Source organism: Cavia porcellus, unplaced genomic scaffold, assembly GCF_034190915.1.
Source record: "Cavia porcellus strain 051 isolate PalLab524CR breed Dunkin Hartley unplaced genomic scaffold, mCavPor4.1 scaffold_2, whole genome shotgun sequence".
Classification (NCBI taxonomy): domain Eukaryota; kingdom Metazoa; phylum Chordata; class Mammalia; order Rodentia; family Caviidae; genus Cavia; species Cavia porcellus.
The window spans coordinates 136,247,439-136,256,580 of record NW_026947485.1 but is presented as its reverse complement, the minus strand read 5'-3'; the positions used below and the strand labels follow the sequence as shown (position 1 = coordinate 136,256,580).

General features: G+C 41.4%; 1 pseudogene; it reads right to left on the bottom strand.

Moving 5' to 3' along the window:
• Positions 1-7,622: 7,622 nt before the first annotated feature.
• LOC100715096 (olfactory receptor 2L3-like) lies at positions 7,623-8,559 on the bottom strand (annotated as a pseudogene).
• Between the last annotated feature and the right edge of the window lie 583 nt (positions 8,560-9,142).

The window sequence follows — 9,142 nt, the reverse complement described above, 5'->3', positions numbered from 1 at the left end:
AATTGCACAGCAGGAAAACATTATTTGTTCAAATGTCTAGGTGTCTGTGCATGACAGTGTGAACAAGGCAGGGACATCAAGGAAAAAGTGGTATTTCATGGGACCCACAATAGGAGAAGATCAGTGCAACTACCACAACTGTTATACCATCAGTGGTGCCAAAAATTCAGGAGGAAGATGTGAAGATGGCCAAGACCAGTGGGAAGAGGAAGGTGTGGGTGGGGCTGTGATGGAAGATTCCCAGCAGGAGGAAGTCAGAGTTGAAGATCTGATTCTTCTAAGGCTTTGGTGAATGTATTTACTGTGGAGAGAATGTGTAGCAAATGTGTAAGACTGTGTCACAGAAATACTGTTTTTTCATTTATTTTTATTTCTCAAACCACTATGTGTCTGGAAATATCTGTATATCTGGAAGATGTTTGTATAGATACCGAATGGTTTTTTATTTGTAGATGATTGAAAGTGAGCCTCGTTTGGGGGTTGAAGTGATTTGTTAAATGTCAGTTGCTTATTTAACAGACAAAGTAGGTTGTGTGACAATAGCTGGGAAATTTTCTGACAAGTTATAAAATCCCCTTTATGGAACAAGTTAAATCAAGTAATATCATTGTTAATACTTCCACAGTTTCCTAGTCATCATCTGATTCACAAATTCTGAGAAGGCGGTTTCATTTTCCTTTGAGTCCTTTTGTTGAATTTCTCTGCATTCACTCTATTTTACTTGTGGATTTTTTCAGCGAAGTATAAAGGGGAGTGATTACCAGGGAAGGAAGACAAAATCAGACAAGTTCCAAGAGTTTGAGATATCAGGCACCAATGCCTGGGATTGACCAGCAAAGCCAGCTGATCCCAGGCAATAAATACTTCTATGCTTTTTTTTTTTTTTTGGAAAAAAGTGAATAGTTTCATATTTTATTATAGAATGTTAAATAATTGTCATTTTTCAGAGTAATTAGAAATTATCTAGTTGCCTAGAGGATTGTCTTGTGCCACATAAGTATTTTTAAGTAAATAAATACAATTTGAGGCAAAATATATCCTACTTTAAAACCAGACTGTTGTATTTCATATTTCTCTATACTCACATAATTTTTTAAAGAAAATCTCTCCAGGCTCTTTTTCGAGGGTCAAGACATTGGTTTCCTTTTTTCTTTCTCTTTCTGTGGGTTTTCCTTCCTTCTAATTCATAGAGATTGATTGGCCTTCTATTTTGTTTCCAGATTTTCGAAAATGAAAATTTCCATGTAGTGTACACAGATGTGCTAAATTTGTGTGTTTAACTTAAGCATTCCCAGTTTGATATGCATCATAAGCATTACTTTCCTTTTGCACATCAGTGTCTCCGGAGGGAGGTCAGGTCAGCCCCACACCCTTCTCCAGTTTGTCTCCACTCAGCACAGTGCTGGTGAGGTGGAAAGGAGAGGGTCCTGGAGCCCAGGTGTGCAGCCAGCACCCAGCAGACCTGCTCCACTCACCCACTGCACGCCAAAGTTTCCACTCTGGCCCATTCTGCATAGAACTTTTCCCAGTCCTCTCACTCACGATATAGGGAAGACTTATCCCAGGCTTTATCTTTCATGCCCTATTTGTGGTGGAGCCTACATATTCTCATCTGTGTGATCTACTTTATCCACCCCAATGTTTACTGTCTCATCTTTTTTATGTATTCCTATAATTATATTTAGAAATTACTCTTTGCATTCTCAATCACCAGAAGCCAAGATTAAAAGCTGAAAACATGACTCTGAACTGAACTTTGTGCTGCACAATTGTAATCTCAGCACACTGATAAACTGAGGCAGTAGGATGACATGTTTGAGTCCTGCTTGAGTAACTTAGTGACTTAGTAAGACTTTACTACCAAATTTTGAAAAATAGAATAAAAATGGCTGGAATGTTGCTTAGCGTGAAGGATTTGGTTTCAATCTCAAAATAACTAAATGAATAAAGTTAAATTTTAAATGTAACTGTGTATCTTTCTCACACACTGGAGTCCTGCCGTGCTGCTGTGAGTCTCCTCCACTCTCCAGTGAATAAATGGAGACTGTGTCTTACAGCACCTCAAACTTCCTACTTGTTCCGTTCTCACTGATCCCATGAATATAACTAAAAATTTCAGCTCAGGCAGTGTATCCTAAATGTTTAGTCAATTTGAAATTGTCTTACAAATGCTTTTCCTGTAATAATGCTTATCCAGAAAGAATCACTCTTTTTTGGGTAACCTCAGTTCATGCTGCATAAACCTGTTTTTCCATGGATCCTCACTGCCTCTGTTCTGTATTGGACAATTGGTAGGAAAAGCCTTCTGCGGGCTCTCACTGTCACCCCCTGTACAGACTCTCATTCAGTGCCGTGGCTCCTCTCAAAACAAGGCAAAACAAAAGCCAGGATGACAATCCTCACTGAAGCCAAGCCCAAGTCTTCCTAGTGCTTCCTGATTGCGATGGTTTTTCCTCTGGAAGCTAGCTGCCCCTCGCTTGCTCACTGTTGCTGGGGGTCCCTCTACACGTGGGTATTTTTCTGCTGTGGGTTTTCTTCCAAGAGGTACTGTGTAAGAATACCCAATTCCCTATTTCAAAATGTAGATGATGCCTTTCTTTAAATAAAAATTCAGCTAGCAATTGACCACCTAGACTGCTGCCACTTTTTGTTGTTCTTCTGATAAACACAGCAAGGCTCACACAGTCCCTAGGTGTTTAACTGAGGCAAGGACAGCAGACTCAACAGCTCTTTGAGAGACCCTAAGGTGTCTCTGTCCTGAAGCAAGAGCTGCATGCTTTGCCGCTCTGTAGTAGGAGGTCAGAGTGAGCATCAGGGCCTGGTCCCCAGCACCGATCTCTGAAGGCTCCCAACCTGGGTCTTTCTATGTGACTCCCATAGGCAAAGCCTGATTGAAAATCACAGCTTGGGGGAGGAAAGCATTCCACACAAATATATACCTTGGCCATATTCCAAATTTGCTTTTCAGAGACACTGCAGACTTTTCAGACCGGAACAACTCTGAAAGGCAACTTTTTATGATAAATTTATACTTGTCTGCATTAATAAATAGAAGATACAGACAGACTTGCTCACATTTGATATCCCCACTCTGTCCGTACCTAGAAAAGGCCTTTCTGCAGGAAGAAGCAGTTAGGGACCTGGTAGTTGCCCAGAGTGATATTATTCATAGGTGACGACGTCCCGGGAGACCTTATCTGTGGAAGGCCACCCAGGCCTGCACGGTCACCAACTGCCTACCTTCTAGAGCACACGGCTTCCTCCCTGCTTGGGAGGGCAATGGCAAGACATGTTCCTTTGCTAGCTTCTACAGGACATCTTACTCTTCTCGGGGTCTCCTATTTTCATGAGCTAGGCTCACAGTACCATTTATGTATTCCTTTTACTGCTGTCTATTGTCAGTTGATATCAGAAACTAAAACTATCGAGGGCTGCCAAAGTGGTTGCTTAGAATGTAAGAGACCCTAGGTTCAAATGTCAGTAACCACAATTAATATCCAACTTTCAGAGAGTAAGGGGAAATTTAAACATTTCCTACAATAGGGTGTAAGATTATGCATTTAATGACATAATGCTTTACAATTGTGTAATAAATTCCTCATAAGATTATATGATACATATTCATAAAACCACTAAACATGACATTAAGAAGTTTCACATTCCTGGAATACTTTAAAGTACCCATAATACAAATATAGGTAGATGCATTAATTGGTGTCATTATTTTGGAATAAAGAACTGGAATGGGGAGTGGAGAGGAGCCATGCAAATCAACTACAGAGTGAAAGATTGTCAAGAGTAGCAGAAAGATTCCTGGAGTTGGAGGTGAACCGCAAAGGCACATCTCCTGCAAAAGAGAACTGCAACATTTGGAAAGAAATATCGATACAATGAAAAAGAAAGGTCAGTTGAAGGAGATAAAGAAATTACAGATCTAACTACAAAGCTGGCGGAAAGTGAAGCCCTGTCCTGCTTTTTGCAAATGGCACATTGTCTAGCCCCTATGCCTTTGAGTCTTTATCTGGAATACGGAGTTGCGCCATCTCTCAGCTGGATGCAGCATGTCTGAGGCATAAGCTGGGACCATTGGTTCCAGTCTGCATTCAGCCCACTCACTTTTGGCTCATTCATCTCTCTCTTGCATTCCTTATTCACCTCAGTTCCTCTCCAACTCTAACAATCTACTGTCACTGTGAGCTGTAGCAAGCATGACCACACTCACTCCAGGCTATTCAAACATGTATTCCATGACTTTGCTCTCTACACTTCTGACCAGGCAGCAACTAGCACAGCATAGAACCAAGGCTGGGCTTGTTTCCTTCTCCTGCACTGGTCTACTCTTTGTCCAGGAAACTTGTAAAGCAGCATTGGCTAGCAGCCTGATTCTGTCAAGAATGAGCAATGCACTAAGACCTAGGAGGAGATGTGCAGATGCCCAGTGGCTGACTAACAGCAGGGTGAAGCTAGGCATTTCTGTTGTCAGCATGTGTTTATCTCCTGCCTTTCCTCTGGTCACATTCCAGCTCAATCCGGCATGTGAGCATGTTCGTCAGTGAATGAGGGTCTGTATTGCAAGGATTTTTCTTTTCTTTTTTGGGGGTGGTAGTGGGAACTGAATACAGTACCCTGTACTTGCCAGACAGAGTGTTATACCACTAATTTACATCCATGACCCTGTTTTGTAAGTTTGTTTTAGCCTTGAATTTTATGTAGTCTTTGCATCTCCTACAGGACTGAAGACACCACAAGAACAGTAAATAAAGTAATGCTAAGGATTTGCATAGTTATTCAAACTCCAACTTTTACAAAGTCGTATCCCAGATCCTTGCTGTGATGCCTGGAAGTCTCCAGTCATTGTCTCCAACATGTGTTCACTTAAAATTCCAGAAAAGCAGAGGTTGGCAGACCAGCCCGTGACAAGGTCACCTCCTCAAGTGGGGAAATTAACCTGTGATAGGAAATGAAGCTGCTCCTCAAGCGGGAACAATCTCCACAGACTCCTCATGGCTTGAGGGAAAGTTCACTCCCCTTGAGATGAGTGCTCTTGCTTGGTGATGGGCAGGGCACTTAGAGCTGCAAAAGCAGAGCAGGGGATCAGGCCGACTGGTCACCAGCATATCCAGGACATTGTTCCGCGGGGAGCCAGCCAGTCTGCAGCAGCTCCTCACCATGCGCCCCTCAGCCCCATAGCTGGAGTCCCTCCCCTCTTTCCCTTACTTTCTAACTCCATCTTACTCTGTCTGTGCCTCACACTGATATGTGCAAAACTGTCTTTTCACAATGAGAGACGGAGCCTATTCCACAGGGTGAACTGATGTCCCATCTCCTCTTCGTGAGAAGCCCTTAAACCCTCTGTGGTGACACCATTGCTTTAGGAAAAATTATGTTATTTATACTTGCAACCTCCAATATCACGGGTATAATTCATCCTCTTTCAGTTTCTCCAACACACTAATTTTGGATTTTTTCACATTTGCATGTACCATTCATCTTTGCAAAATATCAAATCTTGCATGATTCAAACAGTCTACAAAACTGACTTTTATCTCATTATTGATCCTTTTGGGAAGTAGGCGAAGATAATTGTTTAAAAACGTATTTCAAGTCACCTGTTCTGTGGTTTTTCTGCAAAGCTCCCATGCATTTTCACTGACATAATTTTGATTTTAAACCTCAGCAAGATTATTTTCCCTGTGTATTTCTTTCGATAAGGGAACTTTTGTAAACTTCTGTAAACAGTCGCCAATTTCCAACACATGTACCTCTTTCATCATGAGTGTTTCTCCACTTACTGAGCCTCACCTGGATGCATCACACTGAAGTATGTGCCTTTGCTCTGGTATAATTTAAAAGGCAAATATGAACCTTCAGTTCAGGGCAACTCAAACTTGCATTGTTTTGCAGACTTCAATTCCTTTGTCATTTAATAATTAATCTCTGTGAGATTTTTTTCATTTTCCTCACTTCCCTTTAGATTTTTCGAGACATGTTAAGCTAATTCTTATAAATCCCTTGTTAAAATATTTTTTACAGTATGTCCTTATCTTACCAATGTTACATTATTACTCAAATCTTGTCACTTTCTTTGGGGATCTTGCAGTCAGGTTCGCTCTCATGATGGTAAATATAACTCTGCTTTGTACCAGCCTTCCATTTCATCCTGTATACACAAACTCTTTTTGAGCTGGTTTATTCTCTGTACATCTGGCTGATGCCTGAATCTGCAAGTACCTTGTTGGCAAAATATTTGATCCATTACCCAGAAAGATCTGTCTGATGTAATGAGGAAGTAGTAACCCTTACCCAGCACAGCCCCAACCCTAACCCTTAAACTCTTAGTCCCCTTCCCCTGGGGGTCAGCGTTTCTAACCACACAGGTAGGGATATTCCACGGGCCAATAAAGCCTGTGTGCCTTGCTCTTTGCCTCTGTGGTTGATTCTCTACGTCTGCCACAGCACTCTGACCAGCAAACATTTTTAAAATCACTGTTTCCTCTCCTAGATTGCTGGCTCCTGATTGATCAGCTATGTGCTTATGTCTCACGTGCTTTTAGTCAAACCAGAGATGCACACAGGTGGATTGTGTGAGGTCCTTCTGAAGACCGAGAGCATGAAAGAATTCACCAGATCCACTGGGGTGTCTTGCAAGGATTCTTAGCAGACATTACCTTGCTGTGACTCATAATGTGTTACATTCATTTAGCATCTCCCAAGACAAGCGTTGATGTAACCCAAAGGGATTAATTATGACAACTACAAACACAGGATACTCATTTTTAAAGTGATAAAAAAGGGATGTACTGCAGATCAGCATCAAAAATCACCTCCCTCATTGGTCAGCTTTAAATAATAACATTTCTGATAGAAGCTCTGGAGTGAAATGCACTCCAATCTTGACCTCCAGAACACCTGGGACATGCTAGACACCTGAGTCTCTCCAGACTTACCTGCTGAATGACCCTTAGAAGGCGTGGCCTCTTACACAGGATCTGGGCAGCTTTAAACATCCAGAGAAAACCCAAGCATGGGCTTTGCTGGGTCCTCATTGATTCCCACCTGCAGTCCTGGGCCATTCAGTCTCTTGCTTTTAATTACAGGAAGAGCAGCTCTTCGCCAAGGGCCTCAGACAGAACTAGCTGCCTGTTTTGAAAATGAGAGTCTTATTGATATTTATGATTATATAAATTACAAAATTCTATCAGCTTCTTCCCTATTTCCCCCTGTATTACCCAGGTGACTCATATTAATTTGTTTTCTACTGCTATTTTTAATCACCATTTTTAATCACCAAGATTTTAAAATTCTTAATAAACATGAGGAAAACAGATCTTAGAGTTTTTCATTTTTTACATAAATTTTTTGTGCTTTGTGTTCAGTTGTCTGTAAACAGAATTTCCTTAAAGCAAATCTATTGTTATTCAACTCATGAATCAGAAGTCTCACTGTAGACATTCATTCTGAGATTTTTGCATCTGAAATTTTAAAATGATTTTATTTTCATTTTTGTACAGCATAGTATTCATAACTATTCATGTGCTTCTCCTACTGGTTTTCTTCCAAATATCCTCCATTATCAGTCTGAAAGACTCCTGACTGTGCAACACTGTGAGATGGAAAGTTATCTACAATTTCGTGGAGCAGAACGTCCCTCTTGCTCTTCCCAATGCCCTCAGAACCTCCTTGTTCCTCAGGCTGTAGATCATAGGGTTAAGGAGAGGGGTGAGGATGGTGTAGCAGACAGCCATGACCTTGTCCTCTGCTGGAGAGTGGAGGGACTTTGGGCAGAGAAACGTGTAGACAAACAGTGCGTAGTAGAAAGTCACCACAATGAGGTGGGTCTGCAGGTGTAGGAGGCCTTCTTCCTGCCTTTCTCAGAGCTCAAGCTGTAGCAGGAGGGAGAACTTTCCCATAGGAGAATACAATGACCATGGAAGTGAAGAGAAGAAAGATGACAGTGCTGAGGAACACAGTGTAGTCATGAACACTGATGTCCCCACAAGCTAGAGACAGCGTGGCTGGGCCATCACAGAAAAAATGATTGATGGCCCTGGACCTGCAGTAGGAGATCCGGAAGATGTATACTGCGTGAGCACAGGCATCGATAGCACCTGTTACCCAACATCCCAGAATCATCATCAAACACACTCTTCTGTTCATGTGGATGGGGTAATGCAGAGGAAAGCAAATAGCCACATATCGGTCACAGGCGATAGACATCAGGATGAATGCTTCTGTACCTGCTAAAGACACAAAGAAGAAAGCCTGGACCCCACACCCATTGAAGAAGATAGACTTGTTTCCAGATAGAAAACCGGAAGTCATCTTGGGGACAGTGGTGCAGATGTACATGAGGTCCATGAGGGAGAGCTGTCTGAGCAGGACGTAGATGGGAGTGTGGAGGTGGGCATTCAAGAAGATAACCAGGACCATGGCTAGATTGCCAACCAAGGCCATTAGGAAGACGGGGACGATGAGAATGAAGAGGACAAGGCCAACCCTTCATAGGGGGAACAAGCCCAGTAAGAGGAAGTCAGTGGAGGTCAGATTGTAATTTTCCATTTTGACTTTGTATGATTTTTCCTAAAGACAGACATAACAGTAAATATATACAGATCATTATGAAATCTGACAAATTCTGAAGTGTAATTGGCTTGTGTTTTATTCACGAATTATGCATGAAAAACTTTATAGTGCTCTGAATTTCTTCAAAGAAGTTATTCAAGTTGAATAAAGGCACATTGAAAGATGCTTAGGACCAATAATCATTAGGGAACTGTAAAACAAAATCACAGTAAAACACCACTGCACCATTCAGCAGGAAAGATTTCATCGAAGAACTAAATAAAACAATATATATATGTTGCATTTTCTTTTTGTACTAGGGATTGAACTTATGACCTTGTGCTTGCCAGACAGGCACTTATGCCACTGAGCTAAATGCCCAATCCTAACAATATATTTTGATTAAGGTGTTGAGAAATTGAAAATTACTGTGCATTTGCATGAGAAATAGAATTTCTACTGATAGGATGGAAAATAATACAGTAATTGCTCAAAACAGATGGTCAAAATTAGAACGTGGTCTAGAGAATCCACATTTGAATATACACTGTGTTGTTTTCACAGCCATTTTGAAATGAGT